We start from the raw sequence: 26196 nt of genomic DNA, 5'->3' as shown, positions 1-26196 counted from the left end.
ACACCTCTATACTTTCATTCATTCCCCCAGTGAGAATGGTCTAAGCACAGCCTTCCATGTGTCCCAAAGCTCCCAGGGATGCCTCTATCTTAAGATCTGCCTCATGTTTTTACAATCGCTACGGAAGTGTCCATCTCCCCTGCTAGATTGTAAATTCTTCTGGGGTAGGGGCCATATCTTAACCATTCTTGCACTCACATGATAGTGTGCAGTGCTTTGAATAGGGTTTGAACTCAGTAAATGTGGAATTGAGTTGTACTTTTAGACTTCCCAATGTATATTTTGAGCTGTGCTGCATTTTAAGGATGGGACACAGGTGAAAGGAGATCCCACTCAGTCTGGCCTTTCTTTATTTTGCAAGTGAGATGAAATGGTGAAGGAATTTTATGACCTCTAAGTATCATGATTTTGGCAGCTACTAAGAGGCATAGGAGGACTAAGATTTACCTTATCTTGTGACAGGAATTATGTCAATAACAGCCCATACCTTAAACCAATGAATCGGAGAACTCTTAGGAAAGATACCAATATTTATGCCTCTTGTAGAGAAAATAATTACTTTTACATATTATTACAGTTGAGAGTGATTTCTCCTCCTTCAGCAGCCGCCTAGAGAGGTCTTATAAGGATGCTGCCACTTTGTATTGTGTACAGTAATGTCAGCTGGGCAGTACTCATTCCCATTCCTAACTCTTCTGCTGTCATTAGAAATCACCCCCTCAAGGGCACCGAAAGCATCACCAAACCCAAGAAAAGAACACAACTGCCGAACAGAAGGCGAAAGGTGTTCAGGAGGGAGAGTCTTGATTGTGATTTATAATAAGGTCCCTCAAGATAGAAGCCAACCAATGAATTAGAATGAGTTTGTTGGATCCTTCAGAAAAACTACATGTGCACTCCCAAGACCTAAAGACTACTGATGATTTCCACAGAACATTTTCCCAAGCTTTTGGATGTCCCTTGAACATTTTTCTCTATCTAATTGAGAATTTAAGATAGTGGTTTAAGTACCTTATTCTTTAAACCTAAGTGTACCTTATCTCTAAACCATGATAGAGATTCTGCTACCAAGAAATCAGTTTGAAGACATGAGTGGAAGTTTTGGAAAGAAGAGGTGTGAATACTGTTAGAAAAGTGGTAACAAGCTTAATTTTTTTCTGATTTATTACTATTATTTAAAAATACTTGGGTCTACCTAGATTCATTCCATCCCCTTACCATGTGGCACTACTCATCCTTCATGGGGCACTACTATACCTTAGTCCTCAGCTTTCTGGTCTTTTCATCTGTTAAGAGCTCATGTAAATTACAGTAATTATAATAAACGAGATACAGAATCCATGACCACAACTCCCTCGCCTTGTATAGAGTGGGTGCTCAATATACATGGTTTGGAAGAATAAAGAAATTAAGTAATAAAAACTTTAATTAGCATTTATTATGTTCTAAAATCCATGGTTAGTTTCTTGCATATACTAACCGATTTAATCCTTATCTCTCTATAAAGTGTGTACCACAATCTGTACATTTTACAGTTTGGGAAATTGAGATGTAAAGAAGTTAAGTAAGTTAACCAAAGCCATCGTCTAATTAATGGTGAGATCAGAATCTAAAGGAAAGCATCCTACTGTTTGCAACTCACGACCACTGCCTAGTGTGAACCCTGGTGGCAGACTGGGAATCACCACGGGGGGAGCCGGGAGACTGGGTCCTAGTTTTTCCCTCTACTTTCCCAGCCTGCACGTCCTCACTGTAAATGTGCAGGGTGATAACCTCCTTGCTGTCTTTCTGCCAGATTATTGTGAGGATTAGGTTTAGATCAAGGTGACTATAAAATGTCTGGCAGAGAAGTCAATGTATTTTTGAAATGCTAGGTAAATAGGGGAGTTGGGAGTTTAGGCAGGAGAAGAGTGGGGGGGGTTACCTTCTCTTCAAGTTTACTGAACTGAGGAAACTGAGGGCTTGGGGGAACCTCAGATTTCCCTGGAAATCTTGATCAGAGTCAAGGGCACTGGGAGTAGGATGTGGGAAGAAGAGGAATCCTTGCAAAATCTGTACATATATATATCATAGATGTTAACTGACCTAAGAAGGAAGATCTTGATCAATACTATAAAGTATTTTGTTAATAAGCCTTGAAGTGCATATTAGTAACTTAAATGTGATTAGAGAATGTTTTTAGTTACAGGATGATACCATCTGTTTGCTAAAGCTTTTTTTTTTTTTGGTGCTGTATCTGGAACATATCTCAGGGCTCCTGTCAAATAGGGGATAAAGTTGAAAGGTTTTTCTCATCTAATTAAGGATGCAGAATTACCTAACCAGATTATAAAGGGGCTGTGCTGTCTCCATCCCCCACCTCCTGTCCTCCTGCTTCTTTTTATAAGTGAATTAACATGCAGTTTAAATGGAATGAATGATAGCCCATCAGGATAGATACTTTAATAGCTGCTGGAACAAAAACTAATAGAAAAATAAGCTTAACGGAATCTAAAGTTGCCTTAAAATTTAGTTTGAAATTGAGTTTTAAAGCACTTAATGGGTAAGTTCCAGAGTTCAAACGTATGATATATTTTGGCTTTTATTGCTTTTGTGTTATGTGTATGAAAATCTGACACAGTGTTTCTAAACTGTGGTATTTAATTGTAGCCATAGTGACTATTGACTTTAATAGTTTATAATTAACCACATGTGGTCAGAACATGTTAGAACTGAAGGGACTTTCAGCATAGCATTTCTCAGAGTTCTATAGGAGCCTTGTCCTGTAAGATACTCTGGGGAAAAAAATTGTTCTCCATGCAATTAAGTTGGAAGACACTGCCTGTCATAGCTCACTCTTGGAAACTGACAATGCACGTGAACTTATGAAAGACTGAGAAGTTCTGCAACAATGAAACCTATTGATCTTTGTTTAACCAACTATTTCTGCAGTATATTTCACCATGGAAACTTCTAGACAAACAGCCATTAGTGACTTGTAGGGAAAACACTGGGGTATTTAGTCCAGAGTCAAGTGACTTGCCCATAGCCACGCAAACTCTAGGATCTTAACCCCCAATCTATTATAGCTAGTCAATGTCAAAATGTGATTGTTATGGCCTATTTTTAAAGAACATATGATTGTAAACTAGTGACTGCCTTTTTTTTTTTTTAATCTTTATTGGAGTATAATTGCCTCACAATACTGTGTTAGTTTCTGTTGCACAACAAAGCGAATCAGCCCTATGCATACACATGTCCCCATATCCCCTCCCTCTACAGGCTCCCTCCCACCCTCCCTATCCCACCCCTCTAGGTCATCGCAAAGCACCGAGCTGATCTCCCTGTGCTATGCTGCTGCTTCCCACTAGCTATTTTACATTCGGTAGTGTGTATATGTCGATGCTACTCTCACTTCGCCCTGGCTCCCCCCCCACCGGTCCCTCCCCCCGGTCCCTCCCCCCCTTGTCCTCAAGTCCATTCTCTATGTCTGTGTCTTTATTCTTGCCCTGCCACTAGGTTCTTCAGTACCATTTTTTTTTCTTACCCTCCTGCACTCTTGGTGGGAATGTAAATTGATACAACCACTATGGAGAACAGTATGGAGGTTCCTTAAAAAACTAAAAATAGAACTGCCTTTTTTTTTAATGTTCACAGACCATCTCTTTAATAACCTGTCCTGAAATGTTGCTGGTTATTGATATCAAGTTCATCAATCTGTAATGAATACTTTTTGAAACTTGAAACATTTGCCAATTTTTAATCCTTTGATATTTTTTCCTTTGTTTTGGTTTTCCAAAGATTATTAATAATGGTTCTGTAAATACATATTCAAGTGTCATGGTGTGATTCTTTTGGTTAGAACATTTTAAATCTTTGGAAGCAATTTTTGATCCAGTTACCTTATATATCTTGGTGTCTTTTCCCCTTTACTCTTTGTTTTGCCTTTTCCAATTCTTCTTCTTAAAGGAGAAAATGGATTATTAGTTTATCTGTTTATTACCAGTTGTATACAACAACGTTAGTGATGTGTAATTTAATTTAACATGTAATACTTGCACATTGTCTTTTGGAGCTTTAGATAAAAACCATTAAATAGTTAAATGTTTTTGCTTATAATAGTCCCATAATTTGAATTTAACCCTATAGTATTTCTAGACTGTACGCTGTAAAATTCATTTATACATTTGAATTAATTTCTGATTTGTTTAACACGTTAGTGTCCCTGCCCCAAAACAAAAAGGGAAATTAATATAATGCTGAATATTACTTGGGTTAAAGCCAGAAAATACCACTTGTATAAATAGTAGTACGTTCATACCTGGATACTTATGAAGTTCTTCTTTTTTTTTTTTTTTAAAGGAAGGTACTTTTTCTTTTTTTAAAATTTATTTATTTTTATTTATTTATTTTTGGCTGAGTTTGGTCTTCGTTGCTGCACACGGGCTTTCTCTAGTTGTGGCGAGTGGGAGCTACTCTTCGTGCGGTACATGGGCTTCTCACGTGGTGGCTTCTCTTGTTGTGAAGCACAGGCTCTAGGTGTGTGGCCTTAAGTAATTGTGGCACGCAGGCTCCGTAGTTGTGGCGCACGGGCTTAGTTACTCCACGGCATATGGGATCTTCCCAGACCAGGGATTGAACCCGTGCCCCCTGCACTGGCAGGCAGATTCTTAACCACTACGCCAGCAGGGAAGTCCACTTGTGAAGTTCTTAAGGCAAAGCTTCCGTAAAGGCTGACATAATCGCTAACAGAGGCTGGCAATATAAAGGAAGAGAATTTGGAGGGTCCAGCCTCAAATGACATGTATTAGTGAGAAGCCGTGAAGCCTGGAGTGTAGAGATGAATACGATTCAAAATTGTGCAGCTTTGAGGAGGTATAACATGGTCTAACAGGTCCAGAATGTTCCTCCTGAGCAGTGGGACTTTTACTGTACTAATTATTGATCAATGGTCAATCGTCAACCATCAAGGGAACTTTTCTTTCAGAAAAGTTAAGAGCTTGATATCATAGAGGGCTCCATTCTATGTGAAGTGATGAGGCATGGAAGGGAAGGAGCCTGGCAAATCTGAGAAAGAAGCTGATGGAAGAGTGCGAGAAGGTAACAGACCCAGGCTTCAACCAGGAATTGTTTGAGACTTACTTTAAGGTGTGATGCAAGGTAATTTCCAGGTAGCAACGTCACACAGTAATAAGTAGCATTTCCTAAGCTGCTGCTATTTCAAGTGTTTTCAAAGTCCAATTTCATTTAATTCTCAGCACAGCCACATTAAATATGATCATAATCCTCACTGTGCAGATTTGAAAGCTAAGGCTTAAGGAGGTTACGGAATTTGTTGAAGATCCTACAAAGTGGCAGGGCTGGAATCTAGATCTGAGTCTGTTGCCTCTGACAGGTCCCGGCTGTACTGTCAACTGAAAAGTATCCAGACGAACAGTTGGCCCTGACTTCCCAGGATATCTAAACAGAACGAGTACAGCAGTAGGGACATTTGACAGAACATTCACTCAGCTACCATGTTCATAACTCTAAGTTATGATGCTAAGCACCTGGGCCATATTGAATTAAACACAATCTTTGATACATGGAGGTCTCAGTCTAACTCTTGTGCCAAATACCTTCAGTGCATTTGGACAGCAGAAGAAAGGATATTAAAACATTTATACTGTGTGCCTTCTGACGAAGCGGGCCCTTCTCAGATGCCACAGCCTTCACCACTTCCTGCAGTGATTTGATTCACCTATTTCAACATGCTCCCAACCCCTAAGACATTTGAATTGGCAACTAGGCCCCAGCATTTGCTGCACAGAGGAGGGAGGAATAGTGTTTGAAAAAGATCCAGTTGTAGTAAGATGGTGAATATATGAGCAGGAAACAATGCAGCATATTTTGCAAATTTTATATTTATCAGTATTTTTTTCCTACCCAATTTTATGTACGATTCCCCCCTCCCAATTTTAGCAAAACTCAGTCATGCTTTTATTTATCTAATTTATGACATTTTAGTATCTCCCAGTTTGCTTCTTATTTAGATTTTTGTTTTTGGTAAAAAAAAAAAAAATTTTTTTAATTGTATTTTTGTTGCAAAAATTTTAAAAAAAGAGAGAAAAAAATCCCTGTTAATCCTGTTGCTCAAAGGCAAACACTACTCCTGATAACTTCTGGGATTTTATGTACAGGTATATACATTTTAAAATTGTTTACAAAATTGGAACATTCTCTGTATGTTGTTTGTAACTCTTCTACTTAGCAGGCTATCAGAAATGTTTTCCCCATGTCATTAAACATTTAAACTTTTGAGTTACATAGAATTTTGTTGAAAAGCTATGTCATAATCTATGTAATTAATCTTCTGTTGAAGGATATTTCTTGACTTTTGTGTTAATGATTTTTTAATCTACTTTTAACCTGAATTTGCAAATAAGTATCCATTGTGCATTGTCAGATTGTTGAGAGCTAAGTTTCTCCATGACTCTTAACGTTGACAGTGCTGGTGACTTGAACAGCTGCCTACAACTTGTGCTCATGTTTCTGAGGCAAAAGGAGCCGAAGAGGGTCCATTTTAACTAACCCTCCACAGAGGATGTGAAGCAAGTGAAGGCTTCAGGTGACTCTGAACTTGAGAACAGCTTCACTTCCCTTGCTCGACACTAGGTGTCACTCTAGCTGTTGAAAAGCAATATCGGGCTATCTTTTTTTTTTTTTTAATTTTTTATTTATTATTTATTTATTATGTTTATTTTTGGCTGTGTTGGGTCCTTGTCTCTGTGCGAGGGCTTTCTCCAGTTGCGGCGAGTGGGGGCCACTCCTCATCGTGGTGCGCGGGCCTCCCACCATCGCGGCCCCTCCCGTTGCGGAGCAGAGGCTCCAGACGCGCAGGCTCAGTAATTGTGGCTCACGGGCCCAGCCGCTCCGCGGCACATGGGATCCTCCCAGACCAGGGCTCGAACCCGTGTGCCCTGCACCGGCAGGCAGACCCTCAACCACTGCACCACCAGGGAAGCCCCCGGGCTATCTTTAGAAACTGAAGTTCTTCCAGTAGACATTGAAATTTAATTTCTGCCTAATATTTTCAGTGATGATTACTTATATTCTTTTTACTTTTTTGAGTTGTCTCGTCTATGACTACACTGTAGCAGCACGATTAGGCTGGGTTAATCAGACAAGAACATTTCTGCCTTATTTTGTCTTTAAAAAATCTCTGAAATACTTAGTTTTCCTTTCCCTCTTACCTTGTTAGTCTGAACTAAAAAGCAAAAGCAAAACCCAAAATAAACAAACAAAAACCAACCAACCAAAAAAAAAAAAAAAAACACCTGGATTGAAAGTGCTTTAGGATCTTAAGTTTGAGGAGTCTCAGTTCAGTTCTCACATCCAGCATAAATGAATACAACTTTCTTTTCATTTTCTATGAAATAATGAACATGAACTTTCAAAAACCATGCTTAGGAATTATCCGTATGTTGATGATTTGTGGGGCAGGGTTGAATCCAGTTCTGTTGTTTTGTCATCTTGTTAAGTATAATACCGCATACCTGGGGTGTATGTCTGTATGTATGAAGAGGAAAGCTTGCTGCAGGGATGCAATAAAAAACCACATGCTATATTAAACTCCTTTTGCTTGCCATAAGTGGTTAATTTCTTGGGTTATAGGATGATAAGAATGATGGCCTTGAATCTCCTTTACAGACCATTGGGAGTTGAACTATGTATGACTTACGTTAAATTTGACGTTGACGGATATACCAATTCCTCAACCAGCCTTCTTACCTTTCTTGTTGGGACAACTAGATTAATTCCAATCCAATACACATTGTGTATCTTTGTGCTTAAAGTTTTATTTTTTTTCTAATTCAGCTATTTCTCAAGGACAAAACCCTATAAGTGGCATTATCAGGTCAAAAGGCATTTTTCACATTTCAAAAGATCTTACTACATTATTACACAATTGTTTTGGAAACAGATCAACTGATTCTTAATGTAGAGAGGCCATAAATTTGTTTTCCTATGATAGATTCTTAATTTAGTTGTGGTTCAATTACTCACAACATGACAATTTTAGGGTTGTTTGAAGGTATCTCTCTTTCGGTGCAGATTTAGGGATCATCTCCTTTCTTACAGAGAAAACGACATTTTTTTTTTTTCAGCTTACCACATTACATTCAGTGTGATTGTTCATAGTAAATTGTAAGGCTTTGGTAGACCCACTTGCTAGTTCCCTTGTTATCTTGGGATTTGTGCCATTTGGACCCATTGACTCTATGGTTATAGCGTATTTCCCAAACATCCTTGTAGACTTTTTGTTTTTTGCAAGTTTTTTCCAGCCTTATCTTCTATGAGTTAAAAAACAGACTTGAAATATTAGCAAGAGGACAAATCTTTAAATTAATTTAGTCTGTTTTCTTTCCTTATTTGATTTGTAGAGCTGAGACTCAGACATTATTCTTGACTTTCTGATAATCTTTCTGGATGAATTCTGGGGTTGACATCTATGATACCTGAAAAAAAGTCCTACCTCTTTAAAGAACTGTGGGTCTCGATTAAGTCAGACAATGCCTTAAACTGTGAGTACATACTGGGGCTCTGTGACTTGCAGTCTGTTATGTGACTGTCCCCTGTCTGCTTGGAAAAACCTGGTTTGTTCCTTTGATGCTTTTGAGCCACTTATAAAAGGAGGCTACCAGGAAACTATATCCTAGAAACAAGAAAAAAATGCAGTAGAGTAGTCAGTATGACGACTCTAACCAGAATTTTAGACTCGCCTATGTAATTACCTTTAAAAAATAAGCCAATAATATCTGATTACTTAAAACAATATATATTCATAATAAAAATTTGGGAAATGTACATAAAAGATGTGTCAGTCAGTCATATGTTGTTATCAGATGACAGAAACCCATCCAAACTAATCTGAACACAGGAGAAATGTATGGCTCAGTACATAAAAAGTCAAGAGGTTAATGAAGTTTCAGAAAACTGGATCAATGGTGATGTTGAATTGAATGATGATATTCTCTCTAGAGGTCATATTTATTTTATTTTATTAAAAAAATTTTTTATTGCAGTGTAGTTGATTTACAGTGTTGTGTCAGTTTCAGGTGTACAGCCAAGTGAATCAGTTATACATACACATATATCTGCTCTTTTTAGATTCTTTTCCCATATAGGCCATTACAGAGTACTGAGTAGAGGTCCCTGTGCTGTACAGTAGGTCCTTATAAGTTATCTATTTTATATATAGTAGTGTGTATATGTCAATCCCAATCTCCCAGTTTATCCCTTCCCCCACCGCCTGGTAACCGTAAGTTTGTTTTCTACATAGAGATCGTATTTCTTGAGAGAATCTCTCTCTTTCTTTTTCTCTCCCTGTTTTGTTTCTTCTTTTCTGCGTCTTGGCTTCATGTTAGAAGGCTGTCTTAATGAGGTGACAAAACCACCACCACAAGAAAAAGTCACACTGGCATCTCTAAGTTAACAATAACTTTGCCAGCTGATGGTGACCCAGAGAGAAGACAGGGCCTCCTTCCTGACACTCCAGGGAAGGTGCTGACGGGCCAGGTTCAGAGCCTGTGCACATCCCTGAGCGAACTACCGTGGGCAGCCATTTACCTGAGTCCTCTGGCTGGGCCTGGTCATGTGCCTTCCTCTGCTCAGGGATGAGAAGGCCAAGCTACCTACAGCCCACAGAAGGGCTGCCTGTAAGACAGAGGGGCTGTGCTGCACAACACAGTGGAGAAGGCGTATGATCTGGGTAGAGAGAACAGGAGCTACGCCAGTTACCTGCAGAAGAGAAGAATATTTATCGTGACACCACTCAGAGATAATCACATTTTTAGGTATATCCCTACAGTTTTAAAATCTATACATTTTAAGAAGTTAAGCCCATTCTGTTCTGTATGTGACATTCTGTTATGTTTCCTTTTTCTTTAACAACTTATTGTCAGCTCTGCCAGTATCATGTGCTTGTACATCCAAATCCTTTTAACATCACTAAATTCATCCAAGGGTAATTCTATATCTTGAAGCGCAGAGACTGTTATATCCCTACTCTGTTGTTTAATACTCAGTGAACATATATGTTCTAGACCTCAAACTCCACCCCCCCCCCCAAGTTAGAGTTCTCCAATGTCTCCTGTTTTCTATGCATCATACGACTGTCATTACGACTGGCCTTGGGTGTTTATTGGCGAGGTCATTTCTAAGTCTCTCTGGTTCCTTGATGGGTCCCAAACACCCCCCTCCCTGTCTTGGAGGAGACCCAGGGCAGGACTAGGGTGAGGCTAGGAAGATCCTTGACTTCACCCCCAAATTTAGGGGTGCCAAAACTCAGTCATCAAAATATTTTCATGAAATAGCTTCAAAATCAAAATTAATGCAAAAATCCATGATGAACAAAATACAATTTTAAATAAAGACAAGATGGGTATTACCAATGTTTCCTTTTGCCCCCAACGTGAGTCAGCGGGATACTGGTCTTAACTATCAGGGCTGCCGAGGCACGTCCGGTATGTGTCCCTCCCAACGGGGCAGTTCCTCTCCCTTGCTGACCACACGAGGGAGGGGGGTTCCTGTATTACCCATGATTGATTTTTATACACATTATTCATGTTTATGGTAATTAGAAAATACAGACAAGAAATATGTAAAAGAAAAATCACATAGGATACTACACCAGCAATAACCACGGTTCACATTTTGGAATACTCTTCCAGACTTTTCCTGTGTACACAAGACATGTATATAATATATGTTTACAAAAATGGAAATGCATGTGTCTATATATAGAAAAGACTACCATAGGTAGCAATATACACTTATTTATAAATATGTAGCAGACACCTTTCTATGTTAATAAGTACATATCTACTTCTTCATTTTAAAATCTCTTTGATTCTCATAACACTACCACCTGCCTTTATTCTCCCCCTTCTGCCCATGCAGATTTTTTTGTGAAACAGAGCATCCCCACCCTAATCTCCATCCCAGGAAGGACCAGTTGTTGTGGATAGAGGTGGGGAGGACCAGGATGGGGTGGTACGTCTTTGCAAAGGCAGAGGATGCCTTGACTTTAAGGCCTGTCTGCGTCATATGTTCCAAAGGGAGCATTGGGGAGGAAATGATTCTGTAGGGTGGAGGCATTCACACTGTCTTTCCCACCCTCGTCCATTTTATAGGTCCTTGACTCAAATCGCTGTTTTCAGCCCTGGCATGTGGTAGATTAGATTTCCAAGCCAATTAGTGGTTAGATGGAGCCTTGAGACATATTTTGGCCACTGAAATATGGGTAAAAGTTGTAGGGATCACTTGTGGGCTAACACAGTATAAATCCCTACACAGTCCTCTAGTCTCTCCTCCTAAGCAGAGAAAACCAAGTCCTCCTAGGAGAACAAAAATCGCAAAAGTTGTATGGTTTTTACATGCACGAGAAATACATCTTTATTGGGTTAAATCACTGATATTTGAGGCTGATTTTCATCACGGCATAGTCTATCCTATCCTGAACGGTTTTGCTCACCTTGATGGTATCGTCTTGAATGATGGCTGCCCTTGGTCCCAAAGGGAGATCAATTTCAAAGCTGATTTTTGGAAGTTTACTAGTCTAGGGGCTCAGGGAGCCTTTTAGTAGATCTATAGGCTCTTTCAGGTTCAAGGATGGCTTGGAACCCATCCTTCCTTCCTGATGAGAGTCTACAATTTTGAAACCCATATGGAAGAAAAGTCTAGAAACACTTGTTCCTTCTGGCAAGTTCCTACATGGTGAGGAGAGGAGCTTGCAGAAGAATAGATACCTGAACACTGGAAGACGCTCTTTCCCATGATGTGGCTGGAGTATGTGAATGGAAAGCTGGAGGTGGTGGGTTATCTTTGACCACAGGTCCTGGGAGCCAGCCAACGAGGATGGGGTGTCGCCAACAAACAAGTGCTCTGCCCTCCAGCCCCTCACCATCAGTCTCCTTTGTCTTTGAAAGACTAAGGGTCTAATTTTAGGGAATAAAAGCTCAAAGTTCCGCACTGAGAGAACTTTAAGCCTAAAAGTACATGATGTAACTGAATCTAGATAAAAGGAATGGGACGCATAGATATGCTCCCTTTAATGTTCACCTCACATTCTGACATTTTAAGCTACATTTACTATCGTTTGGGCATCTGGGACATGAGTAAATGAAGGAAAATTGCTAGATCTTGTGTCTAGAACTTTTTGCCATGATTGAGCCACACATGTCTTCAGGGCAGGGACCTCTATATCTTGTTTGTCATCACGTTTACCCAGCATTTGATAGGTGTGTTTAAGCAATTGGATGGATTTAAGTAATTCTTGCAGTATACCTACTGCTGGAGGATCCAAAATGTCAACTGTTCCTCAAAGATTTATGACCGACAGATGTTCATGCTGTTTCTAGCAAGGACAGAACCTCCTGCTGCGTGAAGTCTCGCGCTATCCTCTGTAACTCCGATCCAGAGGGCACCAGGGGAAGCAATCCTGCAGAAACAGAAGGTGGAGTGTCACCTGCTCCCCCGGCCCCCCACACCTGTTGTAATTCCACCTATTTCAGTGGATAGATAATCTGGGTGATAGTTTTGCTCTGGACTTAGCAATGGATCACGTGCTTTTGGTTATGGACAGGAGGGGGTTTAAGATTTAAGGGACGTGCATTGTTGGGGCACAGGGAGATGAAGGCAGAAAAAAAGCAAAGGAAGGGAGGGGAGAAGGAAAGAAAAAAGAGGGGTCTTGCACATTATAGCGGCAGAGATTAGCTTGTGTATATATGTCAATAGCAATGTGGTTGATCGGTATTTTCCAACATTTCTGTAATTTTTATCTGAGTTTCAATGACCCAATTTTGGTGGGGATGGGAGAAGACTTGAAATAATAGTGACTCCAAAGTGTCCTCTTGATTGAAGTTCTCGTTGCTTTGAAAGGGAAAGTGGTTTGCAAATCATTGTCCTTCTCCAGGCCAGAATTAAAAGCACAGGTGTGCTCTGGTTTGTGAAATTGGTGCTCAACTAGTCCCAGAAGACAGAATGAGTCATCACTTAGAAAAAAAAAAGACTCTTCTTTGTGGACCCTGGCTGGTTGTTTGTGTTTAAACCTGTGAAGATTTTGAAATTGTTTACGCTTTAAAGCAAGGGACCAATTGTCAAGAGTTGGATTCCTGGGTGCAATAAAAACAATCATTTTGACTTAGGTATTCCTGTGTTCATACCCCGCAAGACAGAAAACCTCATTCCAGGCTGATCCGTGTGCTACTAGCTCAGGTGCAGCTGCTGTGACTATTGATGAAGAGTGAATAAGCACACGGGAATTACATGATACATAAAACACAGCACTTAAGCTTACAATCTACCCGCTGCAGCCATTTACCTTCAAATGTTTCAACTGATTTTGGTTTAGCAAAAAAATGTATGAAAACTGTGTTTTATTGGCTTGCAACACATAGCACAGGTGGCCTCATGCAGACTCCATTCCTCCCGCAAAATCACCTCAGGGATTTCTGAAAGTCCCCATATGATGTCCAAGTCGCCTCTAACAGAAAGGGTCAACAACCGCAAGGAGACCCCTGGCGACCCGCTGTTTGCACCAAGGCATCACTCCCTCTGCTGGGCATTGCAGCTTCCATCTGTCTTAGTGGTTCTTTTGTGGTATCCAGCTTAATCCTGAATTAAGCTTGATGAGGATTAAAATGTAGGATCTGCTTTTGTAGATACCAGGTTTTAAATGAGCTGTCCAGTGCTGAATCCTAGACTTTGGATTTCCTCATTTCCATCATTTTTGGGCTGCAGTCACGTCCCCAGTTTCATGCCAATGAGGTACCCTTAGAGCTCAATCAATCCATGGGTGAACTGCTCTCATGTTCTGCAAGGAAAATTCCCTGTGATGCCCAGGTCAGTTCTTTGAGAGGGTTTTTTCCTCTCTTAATCGCTTAGGTTTTGAAATTACATAATTAAAAACCCCTTCTTGTCACTTTCCTTTTGATTGAATTAATCCTCAAATCAGTCAACGTTCTTCAGAGAAACAGAACCAATGAGGGGAGAGAGGGAGGGGGATAGATGGAGAGATTGATTGATTTGCTTTTAAGGAATTGGCTCACGTGATTCTGGGGGCTGGCAAGTCTGAAATCTGTAGGGCAGGCTGGCAGGCTGAAAACTCAAGGGGGACTTTTATGTTAGAGTCTTGAGGTAGAATTCCTTCTCAGGGAAACCTCGGTCTTTGCTCTTAAGGCCTTCGACTGATTGGATGAGGCCCACCCAAATTCTTGCAGATAATCTACTTAAAGTCAAATGATGGTAGATGTTAATCCCGTCTACAAAATGCCCTGACAGCATCATCCAGGCTGATGTTTGAACAAACAACTGACCTCATTTTATATAGAAAATTGAGGCTCAGGAAGGTTGAGTGACCTGCTCAGGGTACCCAGAGGTGGCAGAGCCAGGGTCGGCACCATGGTCTGAACTGTCTGTCCACTTCCTTTTGTGCTCATGGAGGATAGAACTCGGGTGCCCCTCCTTGGGTTGGGTGCCCCTCTTTACGTTCCCATTATGTCCTACATGTATCTCTATCATCCCACTGGACACGTTGCATTCTAACTCAGCTGTTTGTGTCTTCCTCTCTGTCCTGGGGTTTCCTCACTGGGGATTGAGTCCTGCCTTGGTCCTTGTCCGGTTCAGGTCTGGCATGTATTTTCCAAATGCTCGTTGATGGTAGACGACACACCTACACTCGGAGTTCTCCCAGAGGTGACCCAGCCTCCTCCCCATGCTCACTGCGCATTCAGTGAATGGAGTGAAGAAACTGTTTCTTGTCCAACGCTCACAGGTCTCACAATGACAGCCACTTTTCCAGGACCCTTTAATCACTGAGGACTGTTCTGGCTGGATCTCCCTCCATCTCTCTCCTTGACGTGACAGAGTGGATTTGTATCTGCAGGAAGACCACCAGGGCTCTGCTTCGGGGCAGATCACCACCAGGAAAGACAGTTCTTTGGAGAAACGATATTGTTTCTCTACCTGTTCTTCTTCTTTCCCCTCCAAAGCCTTATCTTACGTGTGTCTCTTAGAGACGAATTGTGGACTCCTAACGTATCAAAGATTTTCCATCACTTGAGGAAGTAGCCTACCTTCCTTTTCCATTCTCGTTTTGCAGGAGCTAGGGCAGCAAGTGTTGAGGGGCTGGGGATCTGCTGGGTGGCCTTGTGGGTTTCTGCCAAGCTCTGGGATCTCTAAAGCCTCTGAGCTCCCTCGTCTGGGACCCGAACACGCTCTGGATCGCCATGGAAACCTGTGGGAAGCCGCCCCTCCCAGCAGGCAAGGTCAGAGGCTCTGCAAGGATGGTGAGTTAACACTTGCCCTTCCTTCTGTAGACAGAGTTCTCTATACTTTTGCATCTTCACTGCTGAGTAAGGACCCTGTGGGCTGTGACTTGAACACAAGTGGCCCAATGGCCATCTCCATAGTAATTCTCTCTCAGATTGGGATTGAAACTTCCAGCATTGTCTCTTTGCTTGCAGGGCGTTTTTCCTCTCACTCACTACAAACTCTTATAAATGTGGTGCCAGATGTCCTATTTATTTTGGGACAGAGGCCAAAGTGAACGGCTTCTCCATCAGTTCTGCTAAGCAGGGTGTCATGGGGCATCTTGATAAAACAGCCATGGCTGGTGATGTGATTTCATTTTCAGAACATGACATACTCCTTGGACCAAAGGGCTGTCTTCTTTGGAAGCTGGGCATGCAAGCAAGTCGCCACCCGCTGACAGCTCGGCTCCTCTGACACCGTGCACACCCTTTGGTGTGGGTCATGTTGCCAGGCAGGCAGGAGCTGCAGCTGGCAGAGTCCCCGAGACGACCGTGTGTCCCCAGTCGGAGCAATGAAAGCTGATGGTGTTGGCCCAGCTGTGAGCACATTTGCACAGGGTGAAATGAAACAGACAGTGCTTTCCTCACAAATCCACCCACCGTTCCTCAGGAGAAAAAGCACAGGGGAGGACTGGGAACGCAGGCCAAGTTCCTCTAAGTAGAACGCACGGAGTCACCGCTGCGATGTTCAAGGGAATGGAGCCGAAGATGGGTCAGGGCACTGCCTCCAGCCAGAAAGCCGGAGGCGTGGCGGAAGGTTGCTCCCAAGCTGTCTGAGGAGCCGGGGCCGGAGAGAAACAGTTTTTAAAGGAAACTACTTTAAAAAAACTTTATATTTTAGAGCACTTTTAGGTTCAGAGCAATATTGGGAAGAAGGTACAGAGACTGACCACAGACTCCCTGTTCCACACATGCACGGCCTCCCCGTTATCAATATCCCCCACCAGGTGGGAAATTTGTCATAAGTGATGAACCTAACACTGACATATCATTACCACCCACTGCTTTTTTTTTTTTTAAGTTTTTTTTTGGCTTTTGTTTTCATTTTTTGTTTTTGTTTTTTTGATGTGGACCATTTTTAAAGTCTTTATTGAATTTGTTACAGTATTGCTTCTGTTTTATGTTTTGGTTTTTTGGCCCTGAGCCATGTGGGATCTTACCTCCCGGACCAGGGATCCAACCTGCACCCCCTGCATTGGAAGGTGGAGTCTTAACCACTGGACCGCCAGGGAAGTCCCCCACTGCTTTTGAATGGACGCTTGTTAACAATTCTTTAGTGGCTTGGATTTCTTTCCTTTTTTTTTTTTAAAACTTTTTATTTTATATTGGAGTCTAGTTGATTAACAATGTTGTGTTAGTTTCAGGTGTACAGCAAAGTGATTCCGTTACACATATACATGTCTCTCTTCTTTTTCAAATTCTTTGCCCATATAGGTTGTTATATAATACTGAGCAGAGCTCCCTGTGCTGTACAGTAGGTCCTTGTTGGTTATCCATTTTATTTTATTATTTTTTAACTCTTTATTTTATATTGGGGTATAGCCGATTAACAATGTTGTGATAGTTTCAGGTACACAGCAAAGAGACTCAGCCATACATATACATGTATCCATTCTCCCCCAAACTCCCCTCCCATCCAGGCTGCCACATAACATTGAGCAGAGTTCCCTGTGCTATATAGTAGGTCCTTGTTGGTTATCCATTTTAAATAAAGCAGTGTGTACATGTCAATCCCAAGCTCCCTAACTATCCCTTATACCCACCCTTCCCCCCCGGTAACCATAAGTTCATTCTCTAAGTCTGTGAGTCTGTTTCCGGTTTGTAAATAAGTTCATTTGTATCATGTCCTTTTAGATTCCTCATATAAGCAATATCATATGATATTTCTCTTTCTCTGACTACTTCACCCAGTATGACAATCTCTAGGTCCATCCATGTTTTTTTTCTTCAATTTAAATACAGTTTTATTTAAGACATTGCATTCTCCACTTACAATACTGTGCTTGTAAAGTGCAATGTTATTTCCTTTCCCTGTGCACACATTCCATGTTCAAGTACCCAGAATGCCCAGTTTACTATAGCAGCTCAACTTTAAAACTGCCGTGGAATTTGCTACAAATTTGGGTCCTTCAGTTTCTTCTGTGGAACAATGCTAATTTTGCTGCAAGTGGCATTATTTCATTCTTTTTAATGGCCGAGTAATATTCCATTGTATATATGTACCACATCTTTATCCATTCATCTGTCAATGGACACTTAGGTTGCTTCCATGTCCTGGCTATTGTAAACAGTGCTGCAATGAACATTCGGGTGCATGTATCCTTTTGGACCATGTTTTTCTCTGGATATATGCCCAGGAGTGAGATTGCTGGATCACATGGTAGCTCTATTTTTAGGTTTTTAAGGAACCTCCATACTGTTCTCCATAGTGGCTGCACCAGTTGACATTCCCACCAACAGTGTAGGAGGGTTCCCTTCTCTCCACACCCTCTCCAGCATTTATTGTTTGTGAATTTTTTGATGATGGCCATTCTGACTGGTGTGAGGTGATATCTCATGTGGCTTGGATTTCTTTAGATTTAGGGAGGGAAAACTAGCACTAGCTTTTCCCTCCTATTTTATTCTCGATGGAGTTTTCTGCCCTTTTTATTCACCACTAGTCCCTACTGCGGTACCCATGGCAGTGTCCTCACCTGACTATCCCCCTGAGCTTCCGTAGAACTTAAAGGCTCTACTGTTCGATCGAGCACACCTGGAAGGCTTACTGCGGTCTTATGTGCATTCGTTTCAACTTTTCCAACAGGTTGTGTGCTCTTTGAGGACAGGGACTGTCTCTCAGTGCCGAGCTCATGTGCTCTCAATAAAATAGGTTTTGCTGGACAGAAGTTTATTTTTTTTAGGAGGATAAACCCCAAAGCTATCCAAACACTGAGGTAGTTCTGAAAGAATTCTGTTACTATGATCATCCATTTGGTCGTCACACATCTGCAGGAATGGGAGGGCAGTCTGCCTCAGGGCACAGTGATGTGTAATAAGCCAGGAAATGAGGGGCTGTGTCCCAGTGGTCCAAGCTCCGTGATCCAGACGGCGTGATGGGGTTTGTAGCAGACGTATGAAAAATGACCCTGTCAGAAGTTGTTCGATGTTATGAAAATCTTATAAATTACATGGAACGAAGGTCATTTACTCTAGAGCAAGGGATATTCCAGGTGGATAGACCAGCACAATTTGGAAAGAAAGATGAAGCTAGAGCAAGCAGAGGATATTGATGAATGTTAATAAAGACCACTTCTGATGGTGAGCGATTTCTGTCTCACTCCTCCCCACTGGTCAATAAAGATGCCCAGAAACACAAAATCTCTGTGTCTAGTTCACAGTATTCTCTGCCTTTTAAAATGCAGTAAATACATAATGCTAGTTTTGATTCTTTTGTGTGTGTAAAAATTATGTTAGGTGTATTCAATGTGTTTATGGTATTAAATATTTGGAATATTATATGACTTTGTTTACTTGCAGATAAAACCAAGTAGTTTTAATTGATATGAATTGATTTTGGATACTCAATACATTCTTCAATTAATTTGTACTGACCAACAGACTTTGTAAATTTTTCTTAATTCTTACCACACTCTACATCCCTTTTTTTGGTACTGTTGCCTTATGGGCTAAAGTGTCTTCCTAAAATATTGTGTTACAATGAAGTTACGATTTCTGAACTTCAGAGATATTAACCTGGAAGCAGTTAGTTCCCTGACATTTTGAGTAAACCCTTTACTATATTTCTATGTTTACCAATAGACTTAAAACTCATCTTAAAAATTATGGTGACTTGCGTTGCCATGTATATATTATGTTTTATGCCATCACTTTTTTTTTTTTTACTGAAGTATAGTTAATTTACAATATCATATTAGTTTCAGGTGTACAGCAAAGTGATTCAGTTATACATACATATATATTTATTCTTTTTCAGATTCTTTTCCATTATTGGTTATTACAAGATATTGAATGTAGGTCCCTGTGCTATACAGTAGGTCCTTGTTGTTTATCTATTTTATATATAGTAGTTTGTATCTGCTAATCCCAAAGTCCTAATTTATCCCCCTTTTCCCATTGGTAACCATAAGTTTGTTTTCTATGTCTATGAGTCTATTTCTATTTTGTAAATAAGTTCATTTGTATCATTTCTTTAGATCCCACAAATAAGTGATGTCATATGATATTTGTCTTTCTCTGTCAGACTTACTTCACTTAATGAGATAATCTCTGGTTCCGTCCATGTTGCTATATACAAACGGCGTTATTTCATTCTTTTTAGGGCTGTGTAGTATTCCATTGTATATCTGTGCCACATCTTCTTGATCCATTCATCTGTCAATGGACATTTAGGTTGCTTCCATGTCTTGGCTATTGTAAATAGTGCTGCAGTGAACATTGGGGTGCATGTATCTTTTTGAATTAGAGTTTTCTCCAGTTATATGCCCAGGAGTGGGATTGCTAGATCATATTGTAACTCTATTTTTAGTTTTTAAAGAAACCTCCATACTGTTTGCCATAGTGTATGCCATCACTTTCATTAGGTAAACTTAAATCAGAAAATTAGGACTTGTTCTTGACACATTCTTCTCAGCTTTATGCCCATTCAAATTCCTAAATATCCCTCATGTCTTCCTGTCTCTCATCCTTCCTGGGGACTTGGGCTCACACGGCACCCTGGATATGTCCTTCATGTCACTGATGGCAGCCTCTAACCTCCACATCACGATGTTGTCCCCAGTCCCCAGCAGGTGCCAGACATGTACTAGATGTCGATGAAAATTTGCTGAATAAATGAATGAATGAGAGCCCCATGTAGTTTGAAGTGTCAGGAATCCTGAATTAGTCAATCCTAGCCTATGACATTCAATTAAGCATTACAAACAATTCATACTAGGCAGTGCCTGTCCAGGGGAAAGCAGTTCTCTAGGAATTGTTTGATGGGCCTGAATGACCTACTTTATAAATTCGATGTGTGTTCTTTGGTTATGATCGTCAGGGCTGGTGTTTTCTGAAACCAGTTAATGTCTTGGCTTGAAATGACTCTTACGTCAAGGTCATGGGCAGATGATATTTTCTCCCAAAAGGAGAGGAGAGTGAATATTGGTGTCTGTTTTGGAAACCAGGCAATGAGGTGATAGCATGACAGCTGTGTTATCTTTAATCCAGGAGAAGAGGTAATATAAATTAAACACGGGTGTGCTAGGTCGTGAAAATATCTCCCAGAGGTCAGGTCAAGCCAAGGACAGAATCAAAGAGGCCAGTGGAGGTCATGGCAATTTGAGCTCTCATTTGCCTCTTTCTCTATCCTTTGGAGGGTAGCTTGGAGAGGATTTTTGAAATGCAAAGGGCAAACATCCTTCTCTCCTAGCGACCAATAAATGGATTTTTCTAGAGTGCAGTGTGCATATATGGGATCCGAAAAAAGCCCCAGAGATGTTAAGAATAATGTGTCACTGTCACTTGTAATTTTTAATGACTTCCTTCTTTAAATAGCTTCCCTATATATTTTATACAATTTTTTTTTTGTGTTCTGTTCTCTCTTCCCTGGGATCCTTCATTGAAATGAAATTTGAGATTGTGCTCTAGTGGCTCTTTATAGGTACAATTTTCTCTCCCTGTTTAATAATACTCCTTGTGTCCTTACATGCGTGTTCCTTATCTTTAGTGGATGGTCACATAACATCTTGAAGTGAGAGAAAATGCCTGTAAGCTTTTATCTCCTTTCTAATGACAAGAATCCCGCAGCTCAGAGTTGACATTCGTAGTGGGAATTTTTAGGCAGCATTAATCTTGGGTCCAGTTTCTCCTGGGTCACTGTGCATGGGCAGTGCCTGGTAACCTTAACGAGGACCAGGTGGGCGGGCACTGCAGGGGTCACAGCCATCTTCCTGCCCAGGGCTCCAGGCTGAAATGCAAGGGAGAGGGTGTCTGAAATGCTTATTTCTGATGCAGAAAGTGCCCAGACCTGGAGGTTTTAGGGTCTAGAGTTTATTGAAAGCAGAGAAAGAAAAAATCTGGTATTTGAATAAGAGAAGTGATCTCTTCTCAGTGTGCAGAAAAGTTTCACAGTGGGTAGAAAGCCTTGGATTTTTTTAAATTGTAATTTTAGTCCATTTCTTTTTTAAAAATTTATTTAATTTATTTATTTTTGGCTGTGTTGGGTCTTCCTTGCGGTGCATGGGCTTCTCATTGCGGTGGCTTCTCTTGTTGCGGAGCATGGGCTCTAGGCGTGCGGGCTTCAGTATTTACGGCTCGCCGGCTCTAGAGCGCAGGCTTAGTAGTTGTGGCTCACCAGCTTAGTTACTCCGCAGCATGTAGGATCTTCCCAGACCAGGGATCAAACCCGTGTCCCCTGCATTGGCAGGCAGATTCTTAACCACTGCGCCACCAGGGAAGTCCAAGTCTTGGATTTTTTTAAGAGAGAGGTTTGAGAATCTAGGTCGAGTAAAAAGTGTTTTCACAGCTTTGTCTGCATAAGGCTGAGAAAACTCTTCAATTCGAAATAATGAGCCAACCATTTTTCCTAGAAAAGTGTTATGTTTCTGAAAAAGACCATTTATGAATATCAAAAAAGATGGAAAAACACATTGTTTATCAATCCCTTGATCAATCCCAGACTTAAGCCCTCTAAAGACCTTAAGAATTAAAAATATTTCTGTAGCCAACCCAACACATGTAAATTAAGAGGAAATCAATTATAAATGGTAAAATAAGTGTGGGAAAATGAAAGAAGTTCTGACTTGCTTCCCAGAACGACTATTTTCAAGTGTTCTTTTTAAATTTGAAAGATCAAATTAGTTAAAAATAATGAAGAAGGGCTGGGGATGGGGTTGTACTGCTTTGCCCCAAGCTTACCTACAGTCTGCAGTTTGGATAATTCTGCGTTAAGCAGATACCTCTAGGAGAAAGATACTTTTCCTAATAGGCACGTGGGTGGAGTTCCTTGGTGGTAAATCTGTCCTTGGGAACTATGTCAAAGTGAAGTACAATGCTGCCACCTGGTGGCCACATTCTGAAATTACAATAATATCTTCCTGTAGGGCTTTTGCCAGCTGCTTCCTGCACCAACGTTAGGCGACGTCAAAGAATTTTAGAGCCAGAGCAGTATTAGAGCAAGTTGCATGCAGCTTTTCCAGTTTACAGGTGAGAAATCTAGACCTTAGTTAAAGTGGCACAGCCAGAAGGTGGCCCTGGTACATATATCTAGTTAGTGGTCCATTTCGTGGTGTAAGTAGGCACTTGGAGACAGCAAAGTTGGATTTAAATGGCAGCTCTGCAATTTACTAGCTGTAAGATATTGGGCAAATGATCAAACCTTGCCGAACCTTGGTTTCCTCACATGTAAAATGAGAATTCCCTTAGAATACACCTCGTGGGCTTATTGGGAAGATTGAATGACATAATACGTGTAATTTGCAGACATGATTGAGACTTGCTTAGCAGAGCACAGAACGTTGTTAGAATAAATGTGACAATGGACTCGATGGTGTGTCGAACATTTACTGAACTGTACAAATAGGGGATGGTATGATTCATGATCAGTTGAAATCAAATGACGTAGAGTAAAAAACACTCTTTCCCCATTTCCTTCTTCCTCTTTGGGAAGATGCCAAGTTGCTTTTGATCCCTTTCATTGCCTTATTCTACCGTTTCTCTTCTAAGTTCTGAAGCTCTGCTTTGTTGGATTTCTTGTAGATTCTCAACCATTTGGGGGTAACTAGGGTGCTTGTAACTACTGTCTAAACTGAAATCCCTGTGAATTATTTTGTTTTGAATCCTGAAGTGCCAAGACAGAGTTAAGTGGTGACACTGAGATCAGTAATTCACGCAGCCACTTTAGCATAAAGTCCAACCAGGCAGAGCCCAACAACCGCTTTAAGCTTCCTCTGCACTTGTGAGCTTGTGCACCTGTAGCCTGGGGAGGTCTAATATGGAAAATAGAATCTAACCATCTGAGCTTGACATGTAATGAGTTTCCTTTTTTGTCCCACTGTTTCAAAGATGGGCCAGGCAAAGGATCTAATGTGTTTGGTCCGTTTTCTACTTGCCAAGGCACCATGGAGTATGCCAGGACTTATTTAATTTTTTTAAGTTAAAAAAAAATAAAACACCAAAAAACCCCTTTGGGTGGAACGCCTGAAAATGAAAACGGTTTCACCCTGCAATGAATGCCTGTAAAATCTGTAGAGGACTGCAGTGTGCATGGCTGATTCTGATGCAACGACATTTATTGGGCACCTGCTGCATGTTAGACACAGGCCAGGTGCATTACACACGTTACCTGGGGGTGGACAGGGCAGACGCTGCAGCTGCTGACAGCTGTATTAAGTCTGCTTGAGATGGAAGAGTGTCTTAGTTTGTGTTCCCACGGGAGCAGACCCTGGATAAACGTTTGCGTTCAAGGCATTTATTTGGGAGGTGATCTCGGGAATGGATCCTTTGATAGGGAGGAGAAGGAAGCTGATAAAGGCTGTATGATCAAACAAGCTTCTACTGTGGGCAAATAGAACTTAATTCTTCCAGGGGGGAGGGGGCTCTGGGAAAGAGAATGTGAGCCTCAGAAGTTTCTCACCATCCATCAGTCACGGCGCTATGGTGTCTGCTCCCTGGCTTGCTGATGCCCCCAGTTTTGCCTTCAGGCAAAGACGGCAGGTGCTAGCACTTTGAAGTTGGGCCAGCACACATGGAAAGGGTAAGTTCTAGGCAGCACGGTTAGGGCTACAAAGAGGGAGAGGCCCAGGGCCACACCCTTGGGGATTCCCAACCCCTCTAAGTCTAGAAATCCACATTTGGTGGAAGAGGGGCACGCGAAGATTCTGGCAAAGAATTAGACGAAAACCAGTGTTTCTTTATTGGCATCTTTACCCAGGTGTCTTCAGCAGGTCTGACACATCACCTAGATGATGTCCTTGTGCAGATCAACCTTGGAGGCGAAGAGATAATGCTTGGCTGGGACCTGGGAGCCTGGGACCACAGGTCACCGGGACAAATGGGCCAAGGGGATGTCCAGGCAACATTTGTTTTTGCCTCAGACCCAAGGCATCTCCTGATGATCCAGGAGGGAGCTTGTAGAAAGAGAGAGGGAAGACAGCCAGATGAGAGGTTAACCCAAGGTCATCACTAAAAACAAGCCATGGGCCTCCAGGACCCTCTCTCACTAATACCAAGCCATGGATTTTATACCTCTGGTGGTGAGGAAGGGTGGCCAAGACAAATAAGGGAGGAAGGTGCCCCATACCCAGTGCCTAGAGCCAAGCTGAGGCAACATGGAATGGTCGGTAGGGCTCTAAAGCCAGGCTGGTTCTAATCCCAGCTCCGCACTCAGTGGTGTTGAAATCTAGAACTCTCTGTGGCTTGGTTTCCTCATCGTGTGCCTACCTCACAGGGCTGCTGTGAGGATTAGAGGAGGTAACTATTTACAGACGAGCCTGTAGGTCTGTAATGGGAGCATTATTGTGTACGCTGCCCACACCCAGTGGGCCCAGGGCCATCTTGCTACATCTAATTAAGGTGAAGAGAAAGAAGCCATTTAAAGGGGAAATCTAGAGTCAGCCCAAATCTCTAGCTCCGTGATTGATGAGTCTTCTTGATCCTGACCCAACCTTTGGGGACACTGAGTGAGGAAAAGGAGGGAGAGGGAGGGAAAGATGAAGGGAACATGGGAGGATAGAAAGGGGAAGAGAGAGGTTGGAACTCTGCCTGTAAGTTGGGATGTGTCAGGAAAAGTCTTATTTTATTTTGGCGATTTGAGCCCCTCCTTTATGCGGTGGTGAAGAGGAGTTTAAAAGTTTTAAAGTGCCCACCTCCCCTTTTAAGCTGTGGACATTCTTGGACATATACAGAGACGGGATTTCAGTCTCTATCAGATATACATGAAGAACCTTAAAAATGTCTTCAGTGGTTTGTGTGTGTGTGTGTGTGTCTGTGTGTGTGTGTACACATAGAAAGATAATCACTGAGAATTCTCATCCTCCACTCCCTACCCCGACAGGTAACCACTTACACGAACCTCTTATATATACTTCCAGAGGTTCTTTATACAAAGGCAAGCAAATATGAACATATTTTAACTTTTATCCCCAAGAGGTGCTTAAAATGGATGATAATAATAATAAGTAACAAGTTATTAAGTATTATCTATATACCAAGTGTCCATTTTATATACATCAGACCCATTTCACAGATAAGGAAATTGAGTGCGGCGTTAAATAATTTTCCCAAGGTCATAGAACAAGTAAGCTAGGGGGACAAAATTTGAGCCTAGTTAGTGTGCAGAGTCTGGGCTCTTAGCTATTATGCAATATCACCTCTTAGAAAGTAATTAAAATCCATAGAGAGAATACTTCTATTATCTCCAAAGGGGTAGTCTTTCTAGTAGCTTTCTGCTCAAAAGCTATTATTTTACGTCCAAAACTTTCAGGACCACGTTAAGTCATTATTCCAAATGTCTCAGAAAAGAAGTAAGTGGACACAGGAGTCAGCTGCAGGCTGAGTGGCACTTACTCCCAGAGTCCCCTGGGGCATCCAGTTAGACCAGAGAGATGTGCCAGTCTCTGCGTGAGACCAGAGCTAACCGTGGGCTGTGTCCAACCACAGAATAAAAGCCAAATGCCTCAACTAAATCTAATACCTTTGAGTGCCTATGTTATACCAGCACATTGCTAAGCATCACATTTTTATTCTCACAGGCTACCATAGCAACATTCTTATGGACCCACCTAAATGTTCCTACCTTTCTCTTTACGTTTCAGAAGTACCCAGGAATTACAGTGTTGTGATAGTTTTTTTCCCCCCAGCCTGATTGAGCAGAATCTTAGACCCCATG

The 26196-nt window shown here is 41.4% G+C and overlaps 1 long non-coding RNA gene across 1 annotated transcript in view; it reads right to left on the bottom strand.

Moving 5' to 3' along the window:
- Positions 1 to 9027: 9027 nt before the first annotated feature.
- LOC309640282 overlaps positions 9028 to 26196 on the bottom strand; it is a 129126-nt gene continuing 111957 nt past the window's right edge. The window contains exon 2 of the long non-coding RNA XR_014252159.1: positions 9028 to 19616. This is a non-coding gene — a long non-coding RNA (uncharacterized lncRNA). The remainder of the gene's footprint in view (positions 19617 to 26196) is intronic.

This window comes from Balaenoptera physalus, assembly GCF_965194825.1.
Source record: "Balaenoptera physalus genome assembly, chromosome: 12".
Lineage (NCBI taxonomy): Eukaryota > Metazoa > Chordata > Mammalia > Artiodactyla > Balaenopteridae > Balaenoptera > Balaenoptera physalus.
The sequence above is the reverse complement of the archived record's forward strand: the minus strand, read 5'-3'. Positions and strand labels throughout refer to the sequence as shown.